General features: G+C 46.3%; 1 protein-coding gene across 2 annotated transcripts in view; it reads left to right on the top strand.

Moving 5' to 3' along the window:
• ntn2 (netrin 2) overlaps positions 1–16621 on the top strand; it is a 62839-nt gene that overhangs the window by 19249 nt on the left and 26969 nt on the right. The gene's annotated exons all lie outside the window — the stretch shown is intronic.

Here is a 16621-nt window from a genome sequence, read left to right as displayed (position 1 = left end):
ATAATGAGGGATTTGAGTCAAGTTCAGCCCAGGCCCTGGTGTGTGGAGAGCTAGTCCGATTGTGCAGCAGGGCTGGCCTCCCTCAAGTGCCATCTCTGAATGAGGCTCGTCATATGTACTTAGGTGAAGGGGGTCTTTCCCTCGAACCGCAGCTGAAAAGCCTCTGAATAACGATGAAATGTTTTTTTGTTTGGCAAAGCCTTTTTTTTTGTTTCCATAGAAAAAAAAGCGCTCGCAGTTTGGAAGAAATGAGATAACGTTATTGTTTAGAAATAGCGAATGACTGATATTTGGGCAAGGCGTTGTTTCGCTAAACTAAAGAGCAAGACTCACGAGGTTCACGTCGGAGAAACTAAATTGGCCTTTTCTGTTCCGCATTACACATCGCTGGAGGATTTATGGGAGAGTGAATTTTGTGCGATTTTGGAGAGACTCAGACACTCAGCTCTGACGAGACCTTCCCTTTTTGTCTTTTAATTAATGACCCTTCAGTGTTTCTTTCACACTGCTGGGAGTTACAATAGCACATTTTCAGGAGCGGGTGCCAGGAGAGAATGAGAATAGGGAAGAGAGACATGAGGCTGGAGTCGCCTTGGCGTAAACAGAGCTGTAGAAGGTGAGCGTTGCTGGAGTGCGGTTCTGGAGGAGGGCTGTTGTTGAGAGGGAGTTTTTGAAGTGAGCAACGCCAAGTCATTTAGCGAGAAGGATTAGAGGGTGGAGAGGTCAGGGAGGAGTCTGGGGAGGCTTGAATATTTATTTAAATTGGACCGCAAACGCTTTTGTTGAAAGGAGGAGGTCTTCAATACAAAAAAAAAAAAAAAAGAATCTAGAGAAGAAAGTGAAGAGGAAGGAGGGGGATGAAAAGAAAAACACAAGGATCTTTTTGTGGAGGGATAGAAAATGGAGGAGAGGGATTATAGAGCGACAGTTTCTCCCCCTCCCTGCCCCCCTGCCCCCTTTGCCATCCCTGCGCCGTGGCACAAGGGCTGGGTGTGTGCTGGCCCGGGTCCCGCCGCGGGTCAGATGTACTGTGCAGTGAAGTGTCACCCCTGCTCTGCCGCGCCTTTTCCACGACAAAGGCAAACAGTGGAATTTCCTGGATTTCGATTGGGTGGGATTTTCTCCTTTCGTTCGGGGGGGTTTTTGCGGTCTGGAGAAGGCGCTCTGTTGAGAGCCGGGTAAATCGCCGCTGGCTGTCGTAATGAGCAGGAATGTGGGCACGTTACAGTCTGACGGCGGGTAATGGGCTCTGGGGCTGTTCTCGGCGTTACGGCATTCTGAGCCCCCTTTATAAACACAACCCCCCCCCCCCGTTACGAACAAGTCTAAACAGCGAATGACACCAAGTCCCAGACACTGGCACACCGCTGGGTCTTAGTCATGCAAGAATGGCATTTGGCTCTGATTGCTTTTAACCTCAAGACAAGGCATAATATTCCAGACACGCTCTGAAAGCTTGCCAAGTGAAATTACTTCAGTTTTTTTCGTAACCTCTTGTTAACGTTAACAGATTACCTTTGTGTGGGATTACGGTGCCACGTGATAAGACGCGCTAAAAGAAACACCTGGTATTTCTGCCTCTGTCAAAATTAATCCATGTTTTTCGAGACATTTGGGTCTTTGATGTGGAAGATTGCTTTGTCATTTGCTGTTGAGTCTTTTCAAAGGTTGCACTCTAATTGCGTTTGTCAGGGAATTTTTTGCATTACTGTAACCATTAATACATGGCAGAGGGGATCTTTTTCCTCTCATTTCGCGTGTGTTTATAAATTGGTGGAGTGGCCGAAGCACAGTGTTGCTCAATTGCTTGTCCAGAAAAAATGTGTTTTTAGGAGGGCAGAATATCGACTTGAAAGCCACTGTCCCTTCTTTAACCTCCTAACGCAATGAAATGGCAGAAGGGAAAAAAGTGAAGTTAAAAAAAACGAAAAGAAAGAACTGGTGTATATTTGTGTAGAGTTCAGTAATTGCCAGTGCTGTGGCCTGAGATCATATTTTGTATTGAGGAGCGCCAGATCTGGTTAGCGGGCGGTAAAGTGACAGGGCTCGGCGGAGCAGAGCCGTAGCATTCCAGCGCTGGCAGCGCACGGCGTCTGTTTCCATAGCCCCGCCCCCTGCCCCCCGTCCCCGTCCCCCTCCCTCCCCCCCCCCCCCCCCCGAGCGTCGCCGCTGCTGAGGAAATATCCTGCCTGCTCCCCACAGGGCCCTCTGAGGCCCGGCTGCTTCGCCTCCCTCCTCTCGCTCCTCCTGTGCGAGGGGCCGCGAGCCGGAGCAGATCTGCTCCGACCGGCCAACAGGAATGACATAATGCCTCGCTGATACAGAGCAGGAGGGGGGAGCGCGGGGGGGGGCGGGGGGGGGGGGGTGGGGTGGGGGGGCGAGCTGAGAGAAGTGTAGGCGCGAGCGTTACCTGATTGCGGTGGAGGGGAGCCAGCGGCCGGCGGCTGTCCAGAATGTCATCGGCATCGCTCCGCGCGACGCCCGGCGTGTAAAAATGAGCGATGGCGGACGGGGGGGAGGGGGGAAACGCTCCAGGCTGTCGAGCGAGGCGCGGGGGGCTTTCCGACGCGAGGCGGGAGGCTGTAGCCGTGTGGTCAGCTCAGATTTTGACAGTTTCAGATGGGATGCGATGGGGGGGGGGGTTGGTGCGTGCCCGTTATCGTATTGTCCTCCTGAGCCCCGGGGCATTTGGGGTTTGGCCAAGATGGCGGGGCGGTTATTTGGGGAGGGCGAGGGGGTCGTGACCTGCTGTGGATTGATGACAGGGCTAAGCTGACATGGAGAAGCCTGAGAGTCGAGGCTCTGGAGAAACAGGTGGGCAGCAGACAGCGGCCACCCTGAATCTCCATCCTGAATCTCCACCCTGAATCTCCACTGTGCATTTCCACCCTGAATCTCCATCCTGAATCTTCACCCTAAATCTACACCCTGCATCTCCACCCTGAATCTCAGCCCTGAATCTCCACTCTGAATCTCTACTCTGTACGCCCTACCATAAGCTGGCATCATGTCCAACCATTCCCAGGTCAGAAAGACACACAGCACTTAAGCAAATGCATTTTCCCAGTTGGTTGCTGAGCAGCATGTGATAGAGCCATATCATCCACCATTACTCTCTAAAGGCCACAAGCAGTCCTATTTCATGGCCCCGTTTCTAACGTCAGCTATCAGCGATTGAGATTAAACATCCTTCCTTCCCCTTGTACGGTAGAAACACACGAATGCTAAAGGAACTGTCCCGGCAGGCCCGTGGCACTCTGGCAGTTAACAGGGGCGTACGTGAGTATTTACGGAGCGCGCCCAGATTTGACATGTAGCTTGAAGAGATTACTGCCTCGGCTCTTGACAGCTGGAGACCAGTGCTGAGACACAAACCAGCAAGTACAAGTTCAACGGCTCCAACGTGGATTTCTCAGACAGAAGTTTACAAATAGTAGCCGGAGCACCGGCAGAGAAGCCCGAAGACTAAGTGTGAGACATTTTTTTTTTCTTTTTCCACTAAATATATAAATAGAGTACATCATGGAAAAAGTGAATGATTTATTTAGTGTTTTTTTTTGTCCTCCTCGGTAAATCAGCTAGACAATGCAAAGCATAACATTTATGACCAATGAGCTAGGGGGGGGGGGGACTGCGCTTCTGGATCGCGACTCGTTGGGCTGAGCGTCTGCTCTGGAGGGCATGTGAATCTCGTCGGTTTGGACTGAGAAGCAGCACACCCACCGGATCAGGGTTCAGCTATTTCTCTTCATTAGTCAAGAGCAGGCGCTGCTGGAGCAGACCCTCGGCAGGCTGGACCTGCAGCAGGAGGGAAGATTAAGAGCGGATTTAAGGGCCAGACATTGCTCTTTTTAATGAGGTGGATCAGCCAATTAAGTCAGTACTTTGTGTAATTATATATATATATGGTGTGTGTGTGTGTCTATATATATATATAATGTTTTCTTCTTTTTTGGGGGAGAGGGATAATTGTAGCTACCTCAGCTCCTGTCTATTGTTTACCTTTCACGGTGTAAGAGACCTGTTGGGAACAGCAGGCCATTTTGTGCATGTGAACTGTCAATGTCCGAGTGTTTCCGTCGGCCGAATTTGAATTTGAAACGTGGCTCTCCCTCACACGTCCTTCCCCCGGGAGGACGGGGTCACTCCTCTATTCATCGGTAATCTCCTCCCCGAAACGGGCGAAGGGTCCCTCGGGCGGCAGGCGCCCGTGGGCCGCTTACTGAGGGGGGCTGCCGGACCGAGCCGCGCGTACGCCTCGCTCTTTCATTTTCGGACGTGAAACAAAAAAAGAAAAAGAAGCGAGGCTTTGAGCCGCCTTCCTGCCAACGCCCCGTGAGGCCCATCCATGGCGGGGTTAAAGTGGAGCCTCTGTTTTGGAAACAATTAGGCGGAATTAAAAGAGAGATGACAGATGGGGCTGCTAGCGAGAGCGTGGCGCTCCAGACAGGGGGCTGCTGGGCTCCGCGCGGAGGCACAGGGAGGCCCAACCCGGGGTCCGCCGGGGGCCTCCTCCGCCCTCGCCCCGCGCTGCCGTGGAACTTTGGAAGCGTGGCGCTTCGGGGGGGGCTCGGCGGAACTGGCGGGGAGCGAGGGTCCCGCGGTGCGTCACCAGACTCCCAAAAATGACCTCAGACGCACGCTGCGTGACACTTGATTAGAATTTCAAATGAAATTCATGGTGTGTTTTATTTCCTCTCTCGGAAAGAAAGGGGCGCGCGTGGAGGTCAGTTCTCCGAAGCGTTTCCATCGTTTGTTTTGAAAGCAGGTTTCACCAAATCAATGAGTTTCGTTTCTTTAAGTAAGTTGTAATAGAAAGCGAAGAGTTTACGACTGAATTTGCCTGGATGAGCTCATTTATTTGCTCTCTGACTGTGTTGGTTTCGCAGGTAGTTTCTCACGTTCAGCTCCAGATGGCGATGTTAGGTACGAGCGCCGCTGCGTTTTCAAGGGCACCCTGCCGCGTTGCTATGGCGTGTGTTTTTTTTGTTGTACTAATGTCATTAATTTATTTTTTTACCCGCCCCTTATTTCCACCGAGGCTCCAGAAAGCCCCCCGGCCCGCCGTGGCTTGACGCTTCAATTACTTAAACCGTGACACTCAAGGCAACAGGAGGGAGGGAAGAATGAAAAGAAATCTTCTGCGCTCTCAAATAATTACATTGTGGAGGAATGCTGTTCTGAGAGCAGCTGAGATGTGAGGCAGTGCCTCCGGGGCAGTAACTCACACAGACTGAGGGAAGGGGTCGCGTCTGAGGTGGAGTGGTGCGCTGGAGTGGGGGAGGCACCTTCGGATCAGGTCGTTAGGGTTGGAAAAAAACGTTACGTTCTCGAGCATTCAGAACCTAGCGTACGGTATGCCAAGTTAGACGAAGTGTGTTTGTGTGTGTGTGTGTGTGTGTGTGCCATCTTTACTCAACCTACATTTTGACATCCCCGCTGCCTGATTCCACGCTCGCCAGTGCCTCTGCCTGCTAAAATACGAGCCCTCTTTCTCAAGCAGCAGTAACCGGCAGAATAAGGAATGAGTCAAGGTGCCGTGGGAACTCATAACTCTGAACAGGGAGGGATGGCATGCGCGGTGCTTACAGCCCTTGGAATTGGATCTGAGATGCCTGCTTTATGCCCATGCCAATTCGGGCTGCTCACGGAGTGTGCCCGTGGACATGCCTCCTCCGTCTCCATCCCGCAGATGTTTGCAATCAGTGCCACGGGGTGGCCGTTTGTGCTGTGTGTGTTTTTTTACCCCCCCCTCCCGTAATCACATCTCTTCAGTGCCTGAGAAGGCTGGGCCGCAGCCTCGGTTAGCTGGCGCTTCTTGAAGCGGATTCGTCCGCCGACACGCAATTTAAAGTGTTTCGCTGCTTTTCGTTTACTGACTTTTTCGAAAAGCTTCAAAAAGCGTTCGCCGAAAACGGCGGGGTCAGGAGGCGGTTCCTGGAAGCTCGCCGCGGCCGGGGGCGTCTGTGCAGGCTCACTCGGGTCTGGGGAACGAGAGGCGACCGGCCTGCTGTTCCGCGCGGGCCGTTGCGTGACCTGGATGGCACGGCGCGGAAAGACGTGCGTCAAACCTCGCTGGCCGGGCCGGCCAGCCGCACGGGAAGCGGAAACGGAGGCGTGTGAGTCACCGCGCGGGCCTGTTTTCTGGAGGAGCCGACACCTGCTCCAGACCACATCCCCATCAACAGCCGCTAGACGGTCTGACGGAGGAGTTTTAAACTCTTCTGGAGCGCTGGAGGTTATTAGGCAAATAGCAACTCACTTATGGGTTCCAGAGGGAGCCTTCTGCCCAGCTCTGAGTTTTTGTTTGTTTTTTGTTTCGTTTCACTTCCTTTTCTGCTCCTTAAGACGTGTCCCCGGAAGGCTGGTTTGTGAGAAAATGAAAGTGAGGTTACAGAGGAAAGAGTCCTCAGTAATTAAACTGATTTCAAAATGTGTGTCTTCGAAGTGGCATGCTTTCATCAAGGTCCTTTTTCAGTGCTAAAATCAAGTCCCTGTCTTTAAGATAAATGTTTGAGGAAACTGTGGCCCATTTGTGGTTTGTGTGTTGGAACCTATCATCTATCCACAAGCTTGTGGTCTTCAGACCCAGAATTTGTGATCTGCATATACAGTTAGGACAGGATGAGTTATTGGATTTTTTGAAGTTGTGGTGGAACTGTGAGAACACTGTTCTACCTTGCAAGCTGAGTGTGGTTGTGTCCTCAGCTGTAATACATAGTAGGAAGGCACTTTGGCTGAACAATGGGCTTCGGTAAGCTAAGCACTATGTGAATGCACTGCACCAGAGTCCACCGTCTGTGAGACAGACATAACAGCATAGAGCAGGCTTGATTTTCAACACATTCATATTTTTATCCTGTTATTTTTAACATTTATTAGCATAGAACAATGTAAAATCCCCTAGCACGTTAGCATGCTTCACATTAGCATGTATAAATTCTCAATTCTCAATTTTTATTCAATACAAAACAAATTTATTATTGCAACATCACATCAAGAGGTAAAGGAAATATACCACTAAATGGAATACTAGTGATATTTATTATATTGACTAGTGTTTTACTATGACATCCTACTGTGTCGAGTCCTTGGTCCAGTGTAATATTTCATAAATGTTACAAGACGGATGAAAGGCTGTATTCTTGATCATAGCAAAACTTAATATCTATAATTAGCTTTATGTATATCCGTAATCTAATCAATAACTTGCTAAATATGTTCAATAAATGTGTTCTTTTCCCTAGACTACCCCATTGCTAACTTCATTCTTATTATAAAATAACAGGGGAATTTAGCAGTGGTATTTATATAATTTAAATGTGATATGATATTATATACAATAAGCAAATCTGTGATCAGTCCAGACATGTCATGTAGTCTGGGGTACGATCATTTGGTCAGATATAAACAAGTTCATAGTAAATAAAGGATTAGTTTTTAATTGGACTGATTTGCAGAGCTCTGATACCACCCAAGCTGTAGAGCAGAAGAAGGGAAAACTCAGTGCATGTTTTTTCTTTGGGGAGGGGGGGGGGGGTTCAAGCAGGAAAGATTAGAGAGAGGTGGAAAGAGACCGGCAGAGCTGTAGACGGATCAAATAACAGCTGAGCTGAGCTTCCAGTCATTTCACCTTCTCAAGAGTTTGGAGGTTTCATTCAAACATCTTGGAGTTAGTTATCAGGGGTCTGTGTGCCCATCACAACAGACTCTCTCTGTTTTTAGGCTCAGTCTTTCCTGGACTACCATTTTAACTAAAATAACTGAGCTATCTTTGTTTAAATAATACAGGTTGATTTATTTAAATATCCTTTGTGATATTACTTTTAGGTGGCAATCAGGAATCAGTATAGGTCTCTAAAATCTCCGCGCTAATACCATTGATGCACATCTGATTGCTTCCATCGATATCCCCCAATATAACTCCTAAACTGTTAGATTGTGCCATCAAGCTAGCTCTCTCTCTCTCTCTCTCTCTTTCTTTATTCTCTCTCTCTCACTCCCTCTCTCTCCCTTCTCCCTTCTCTCTCTCTCTCTTTCTCTTTTTCTCTCTCTCTCTCTCTCTCTCTCTCTGTTTCCTGCCATCTGGCTCTCTGCTGTAGCTGCTGGTGGTCACTCAGTCCCCCGCTGCCCACACGCTCAGCCCTTTGATGCTGCAGTGATCTTTTATTCTTAAATCATTCTGCTCAGCCCTAGCACCTAATCCTTAATTGCTTTTACTCAGGAGAAAGACACTGAAATGCACCCAGGTCTGTGTTCATATATCACTTTTAAGGCTGGAACCCTCTAGCCACACTTGGAGAGTTTGCACTCAATTAGAATAATGAGATAGATAGATGTCAATACCTTTACACTTGAAGAGAAGGATCAAAAGTGATGTCAGTAAAGTGCACTGACATCTTATCTATGGTCTCATTATTTTAATTGAGTGCAAAATGGTTGCATCTTCTCATCTACTTTGAGTAATTTTGCCAGGGAAAAGAGCAGAGAAGGGAGAAAGAGTGGGTGGGTGGGGGGCTAAGCGGAGAGAAAGCGTAGCGCTTAAACAGACTCAGACAGACTCAGGACCGCTCTGGCTGGGCTCCAGCATAATCTCGTTAAAATCTGCCTCCCATTGACGCCTTCCAAGAGGGAGGGTGGAACAACGGGCCTGAGTGCAATAGGTCCAGTGGAGCGGGCTCTGTAGGAGCGATGACTGGCTGGCCAGGGAGTGGGGTGAGGCTGGGTGTAAACGTCAGCGTCGGTGGAAACGCGCGCAACACCGCTTAGCGTGCGGTCGAGCCGAGCCGACAACCTGAGCCCAGGCTGAGAGGAATGGGGGCGGGCTGATAAGCCGGGCCTTGAAGGGGGGCGGCATGACGGGCATGGGGGAAGCCCCGCCCCGTGAACGCACGGCGTTCGGCTACAGGGCTGAACGCTCCGGTTTGGCTTCTTATTGCATGGCGCTCGCAGGCAGACCTTCGAGGCCCCTGAGCGGGCGGCTCCCGCGCTTCGGCGGAACCGGACCCGCGCGTGTGCGGTCAGGCGCCGTGGAGGCTCCCCGAGGCACCAGGCACAGGCAGGCCCCGCTAATCTGGAGCACGGGAACAGCTTCGGCTGAGATTCGGGTCTGTTCACAGGCAGCAAGTGAACTCCCCAAGTTAAACAAGGGATGGACTTTCAAGGGTCATTTTTAGAGCTTGCTATGCACACCGTTCTAAAAATGATCGATTACAAGAGGGAGCAGACTTCGCTGATTGTACCTGTGCAGTGGTGGAAAAGTAAAAGTCCTGCCATGTGTTTCCTACACCCATGAACTAATTAGTTCTTCCTTCCGGCTGAAGAATTGTGCTAATTAGCAAATCCAGGTGATTGGAACTAAATACTGCGGAGGATCTGGATTTTCTAGCACTGCCCCTGTATGATACAGTACAGACCTTCAAAATATAGCACAATGTCTTAATAATTGTGACTTTGGGGTGTGGTTTATTTGGAAGACAACTTAAATAGAGAATTGGTGTTGATCACAGAGAACGTACAGTATGGCAAAATTTGTTCAAGTAACGTCACATCTAATATATGTAATCTGAAGGACAAGAAGAACATCGTTTTTGACCAAAAGTAATCATCAACCGCCCTAGTCATCCGTCCACCTCATGTAGCAAGCTACGAAGCACTCAGAAGAAGCGCCTTGCAGTAAACAACTTAAAATGCTGTAATACTCCTGAGGAAAATGCGAATGAGGCAAATATTTTAATGCGGGTTTGATATGGTAGTGACTGTATCAGCGGGACATTAAAAAGTTCTGAGTGGAAGCAATTAGAGCCTGCCGCGCAGACAGGAGAGAGGGCTCTCTGGAGAAAGATTTCAAAAGACGAGTTCTCCTCTCCACCGTGTCTCAACGCCGTAAACTGCTCTGGACCAGACTACCCAGAATGCAAGTCACTAGTATGGTGGAATTGCTGAATGTCCTGGATTCCTCGAACACCAGTACATTTACGTATGAACGTACTGGAATAGGCGTTGAGAAAAGAATATAAAACTTGCTGCTGTCATTGCAGGTATTTTAGTGTTGTTTCAATGCACCAAATATGACTAAGCATCATTCCAGATTTGATTATTATCGACTGTTGTTTTTGTACTGTTGGACTGTTGGGATTATTCGTAGTCTAGTTCTTGAGATATGGAGGAAACAATTAGCAACTAATCTAGTATCACAATATGGTGCTACTGTAGAGCAGGGGTGTCCAATTTTATCCAAAAAGGGTCGGTGGCAGTGCAGGTTTTTGTTTTAGCTCAACACTATAACACCTGATTCAACTAATTAACTAATAATGGTCTTCAATCAAGACCTCGATAATTGAATCAGGCGTCTGAGTGCTAGGCTAGAACCAAAACCTGCACCCACATCAGCCCTTTTTGGACAAGATTGTACAGGCCTTGGGGGTATTTCACAAAGCAGGATTACTGAGTTAACTGAGTTAGAGTAAAACCCGGAACAGCTCTTTTTTCCTGCAGTCCTTGTTCCAGATTTGGGAGGGCTCCGGGTTTTACTCAGTGCAGCTATCCAGCTAATTCAATAACCCTGCTTTGTGAAACAGAGCCCTGCTCTGGTACATTTTGTTGTTGTTTATTTTCTGGCTTATTCCCTGATTGTTCCTTCATTATTTAAATCAGTCATTTGTGAGGCTTAGTCTTTGTTCACAAGACAGCAACACTTGTGTGCGGGTGAAGCACTGACCCATAAAATATGCTTCTTGGCAGTTTTAATCACAGACTTCTGGAGTATCTGCACTCTTGCTTTGAACCCCCAGCTTTCTCCAACAGATAACAATTACCGAGTGTTTTTAAAAATCTCCCGTTCCGCTTTGATGTGCTAATGAATTTAGAAATGGCCGCGCTGGTGCGCAGTTACCCCTGCTGAGACTAATTAGGGGGAATTGTCTGGAGTGTGCGGCTCTTCAAAACAAACTCATAAACATTCCATGTGTTGCAGAAAATCCTGGAGCACTATGGAGGTGAATTTAACAGCCCCCACCCCCTTTCCTTACCCTCCCCCCCCATGCTCCCCTCTTTTCAAGCTTTCTGAAAAGTGTAAAAAAAAAACATTATAATAAGCACAGAATCTGGTCCAAGCAGAGTCCGGGACACAAACGGATCGCTGGTGCTGCGTTGGTTCTGTGCTCTGTGGGGCCATTTGGCCCAAACGCAAGCGGAGGATAGATTGCAGGGCACCAGGGCAGCCCAGAGCTGGCTTTCCATTGTTGGTTTATACCGGTTTTAACGGCCTGCAACTTCTGGCCCACTAAAGGAAATGGCGCGTTCTTTTACTGCAAACGGCCCGTGCTCCACATCTCCGACACGCCGCGCTCCAGTGGAGATGATCGCAAGGTTCCTTTTTTTGTTCCTCTTTTTTGGGTGTGGGACTAATTGGGTAATCAGTCTCTTTCATGTCCTCCAACAAGGTGTTAATGGACACAAGTGCTCACAGCTGGACCATTTCAGCCATTTGATCACCTCATTTCTCACTCTCAGTGTGTTAGTGTACTCCTGTCCTTTCCTCCTGTGGAGGTTAGGAACTTGCACGAGGAGTCAGGCCAGGGCTAGCGTACGTCTTAAAGTGGCAACTGGACAGGAAAGGACATAGGGAAACCCAGCGCGTTCTATTTATTTATTTGTTTGTTTTGTTTATTTGGAGGGTAACAGTGTAGTGTAACGGTTAGGGAGCGGAGCTCTTGTAACTTAAAGGCAGTGGGTTTTATTCCCAGGTGGGGCACTGCTGTTGTACCCTTGAGCGACGCACTTACCCCGAATTGCTTCAGTAAAAATATCCAGCTGTACAAATGGATCGTATGTTTTTTTTTTTGTTTTTTTTTTGTTTTTTTTAAGTTGCTCTGGATAAGAGTGCTTGCTAAATACCAAAATGTAAAATTAAATGTAATCGCTTGATTGAATCCCTCTGAAGCTCATCCAGTATGGTTTTATGCTGTGCCACCATTTGGTTTCTTGCTCATTCGAAAGAAAGGAAGCCAGCTCATTTCTCCATCTTTTGTTCTTTGGTTTCTGCTAATGTAAACAGCCCTGAAGCGTTTGACTGTCCAGTCTTAATTACGGTTGCCTCCTCTAAGAGTGGGACCCATTGGGAACCCCACTGTTCTCTGAAACCACCAAGGGAAAAAAAAGGCAGTGCCGTATCACAAGAAAAATGACTTATCTTTGAGGGAGATTTAAGAAAATAGTTTTTTCATTAAGTGGAGAATTCCATACAAATTGGTTCCATAATACTAGTCAGATGGAATTGAGAGAGTCTGGCACTGTACTCATTGCTTGGACCTGGGGAACCTTGCATGGCTGGGTTCTCACCTATGCCAGTGCTATTTCTTTCCCTTTACCTTAATACTGTACCAGTTTCATATCTTCTCTTTCACCTTCAAGGAAAAATTCACTGCACTCAATTTCAATTCTTATGCTGATACTTATGTTTATTGTGATAGTAATTCTACCTGATATAGCTTGCCTCTTTTTCATAAGTTATAAAACATTCCTTTTTAAACCCCTGTCATGCTCTGCAAAAAGGATCTTCTGATTTGGCATTGTGATACAATTCCCAAGTGTTTCGCCAATTTGATACATCATAGACAATTACTTTTGAACCATGGCCAGGGAAACACTGTAATGTTAGCATACACTCTCAAGAGCAAGTTTAAAAAATAGGATCATTGTATAACAGTCCCAATTGCTGGTCAGAGAGAAGACATGTACCTGCACATGCACAGTGGATTGATTAAAAGTAATAATGGTGATGATAAGCAGCCAAGAGCAAGGATGCCAATGTACGTAGTTTTTGTGTTTGTTTTAAGCACTTCTTATCTGCGTCATCAGGAGTAATTTTTCTAAATCTTAGGACTGCTGCCTTGTTAAGATGGGTGTTTATATTACTGTTCCCGCAAAATACATTTTTCACATATTTGGGTAAATAACTTTGATCTATTTCCAGTAACAGACCTTTCTTTTCAGTCTGTAACAGTACCAGGCAGAGGTGGGAAGAGTACTCAGAACTGTATATAAGTATTGTAACTAATGAAAATGTATTCAAGTAAAAATAGCCTTTGTGAAAACTGGCATGTGAAATGAGTGCCATTCATATTGTGCATACATATTTCATGTATTTCCCATGCTCGCTATAGCTGAAGTCATGTAGACTGCCCCTTAAAAAATTATTTGTTTTTCATATATAAACACTTAATTTCTATTTCCTGTCAAGCACCTGTACAAATGTTCAGGCTCCAGACAGGGTATGCACATTGAGCACAAAACAAATCCTTGACCTATGGACCAGAGAGAGATGTTAAAGATGAAACCGGCAAAATGTTACAGAGTAAATATAGTTTGTGTGATCCAAAATTGAATTATTGTCTATAAAATAAGTACAAAATCCCTCCAAAATCTACTTTAAGTACATTAACCAAACTCTTTAACAGTAATGCATTTCTACCCACTTCTGGTAGCAGGTCAGTGAAGAGCAGGTAGAAATAAATTATTATTATTTTTTTTTAATTGCACTTACACTTGGTCAGTGTGCAGTGCTGTAGGAAATCTTCAAAGCATTTACAGAAACCTATTCTGTGAAGAGTAAATAATACTTACCAGCCTTTCCCCCCTGTTCACATATGGGGGGATTGTGTTCAAATTTTCTTGTTTGTTTACAAAGATAGTTAGAGCTAAACTGTGAATGACACATTTCCTGTTATCAAGGGAGGAGAAATGCCCCTGAGGGTAGAGCAACTACCCCTGCAGTGCGAGCCCCAGAGTGTTTCAATATGTCTGCCACGGTCAGAACTTGCAGACTCACCTTCAGGTAAAATATGAAAAAATATGTTCATTGATTCGTTCTAAATATTTACTAAACACTGAGCATTTGTTGTTTATTTCATTTTGGGGGGCTTGTAACTTTTTTGTGTAGTTTTTTTTTTTCTATTTACTTTAACAGATGGCTTTTTTGAGCTGGGGAAAAATACCGCAGTAACGAGCTTTGAAGCCCCTTCCAAGCGTTTGATTTAATAGTCTGAATCTGGAGATGGATTGGACTCTCCTCCCATCCTTCACCATATGATTCTCATGCAGACTTCCAGTGAGCAGAAAGGTAACGGGAATCACAAAGGGAATTTCTGAGCAACACTTACACTGCTCCGATACAACAGGGACCTAATTTATCCTAAAACCATCTGCCAATCAAACTGTGTCTTAAACAGTGGTTTACACAGAAAACCATGACTGAGTAGTTAACTATAAAATCCCTATTTGACGTGGATTTGATCGTATCTGTACGCAAAGTTTGCTCTGGACGTTTTAAGTTGAATTACCTGCTGGTTGTGAGGAGGTACCGCTCGTTTGAGGACTGCGAATCCCCTGAGTGCACTGTGTTTCCGCTGCAGGAATAACATTTAGTTGCGAATCAATTTTAGGCAACGAGGAATGCAATAAATGTCGAAATGTAACCCCATTTAGAGGAAAATTGCAGTTATTTGGCCGCATTCGCAAGACAGGGTCATTGTAAAGCACGTTCACGTCAGTTCAAATTGAAGCTCATTTCGGATTTCACCTGTATATCACTGGTGAGACGCCGTTACAACACTTTAAACCAATTTAAGCAACTTTTTTTCAATCTCAGTTATTTTTATAAATCAAGGGTAAGCACAATTTGGGAAATTATCTTATGATTATATTTAAGTTAAAATCCCAAAACATTTTTTATGAATGAGGCCCAAGAACTGTATAATAGAAGACCCCTTAATGCTTTTACAATGCACCAAAAAGGAATACAGTTGTCTGTATTGCAAAAGGCACATGCAAACAGAGCTGCACATCATGATGAAAACACAGATTAACCATCATTGTCATCATAGACGTGGAATCTGAACAAGAACAACAAGAACTTCATCTGTTTCACTTCCCCAAATGCTCCAATGTGGAGCTTTAATGTGGAATATCAACAAATAAACAATACTTTTCTATGGTTACAATCATATCAGAGACATTGTGATGCAATGCTAGCAATTTTTCCCTTAAAAATCCTCAGCAGGTCCCTGGGTGACTCATCCTATTAAGGCACTGCTGTAGTTTGAGGGTATGGATGGACCTTAGAGTCTGGTCTTGAATCCAGCTCACAATAGTGCCAACCGGGGGGTACTAGACTCTGGTATTGCTCTGTGGGGTCTTTTGTTGGCTGGGATGAATTACGAATTACGGAATCTCATTGCTCACTAGCACCCCCTGCTGGTTGATGGGCACCAAGGTGTCCACCTTTTGAGGTGCACAAGGAAGTATGTTCTGACTTGTGTCTGTGCCAACTCAACATTGTTAATATGATTTTGTGTTCTAAATGTGACCACATGCCATCAGTCTGACGTGTTCATCTGAGCGCGCTCACATTCAGACGCACAGCTTGACACTGCTTCTTTTGACTCCTCATCCACCCTCTGTGGCATGATATTGCTACACCAGTGGCCCGCACCACTTACGTGATACTTATGTGAGACTGTAAAATTGGTTTAGCCTGAGCCTATAATTACAACAGCCTGTATTTAGAGCCATTCTGTGCTTTGTTTCTGCAGGTTCTGTCCATAAAATTGCCCACCATGGCCTTTGCTATCACTTTTGTTGTATGAACAGATTGAATTAATAACCATTTTGCAATCTTTAGTTTAATGGTGCACGTGCAATGGAAAATGGATGTTCTAATGATGTTGTTGAGCCAAGGAGGGATGTTCTTCTAACAAGGTAACAATAAAGCCGTAAAAAAGAGAAGGAACTGCAGGATGGGCCTTTCAGGCCCAGTTTGTAGAGTTGGGTTTTTATTCGACTGTAGGTTCATTTAGGTGCCGACTGCGCTCCTGCAGTGAGATCTTGAGCCAATAGCAAGTTATTCAATCAGAGCCTGCCTTGTAGTGAAATGCGACTTTACTTTCCTTTCAGACAAGAGTGCATGCCCCTTACGAAAATAAGAAAGTTCAAAAAAGGGGAGGGTTTGTGCTTATCAGTGGTAATGTGAACTTCAAATGTGATTTTAGGCTGCAATGGTTAGTACCCTTGTAGAAATTAGCTGCATGATTGATTTGAAACTTGCTTCAGGCTTAGGGAGCTTGTGAGGTTTGGTCTGAATTGGATCATCTCCTTCTTGTCTTTGTGAATTAAGGAAATGAGGAGGCCACATCTGTGGAGCAGATGACTTTTGATTCCATTTGACGATGGCATGCCATCTTCCTGAATGACCAACAGTAAACTCCTTCCCCCAGCTTTCAGGACCTCTGTCTGTGGTTGATTCCTGCTAATTAGTCGAAAAATAACCATTCCCTATCACTTCGGCTTTTGTGGATTTGACACCAAAAAGGCGATGGTGTGAGCGATTACATTGTAGTGTTTTTGAGAGGACTTGAGAGAGCATTTTAATGAGTCTTTCATTGGCTGCCGCTCCCCATCTTCACCTAGCCTCACCTCGTGTCTCTCCTTCCTCCCCACCCAAAGAGCGCAGCCTCAGACGTTTAGCCTCCGACAGGAACTCTCTGTGCACTCACACAGGAGGGGCCACGGCCACAGAAGCAGCGTCTGCATCAGCAAATCCCACCGAGTTAGACGGGCATTT

Source organism: Anguilla rostrata, chromosome 2 (assembly GCF_018555375.3).
Source record: "Anguilla rostrata isolate EN2019 chromosome 2, ASM1855537v3, whole genome shotgun sequence".
In the NCBI taxonomy this organism is placed as follows: Eukaryota; Metazoa; Chordata; class Actinopteri; order Anguilliformes; family Anguillidae; genus Anguilla; species Anguilla rostrata.
This window is presented reverse-complemented; position numbering and strand designations above follow the sequence as displayed.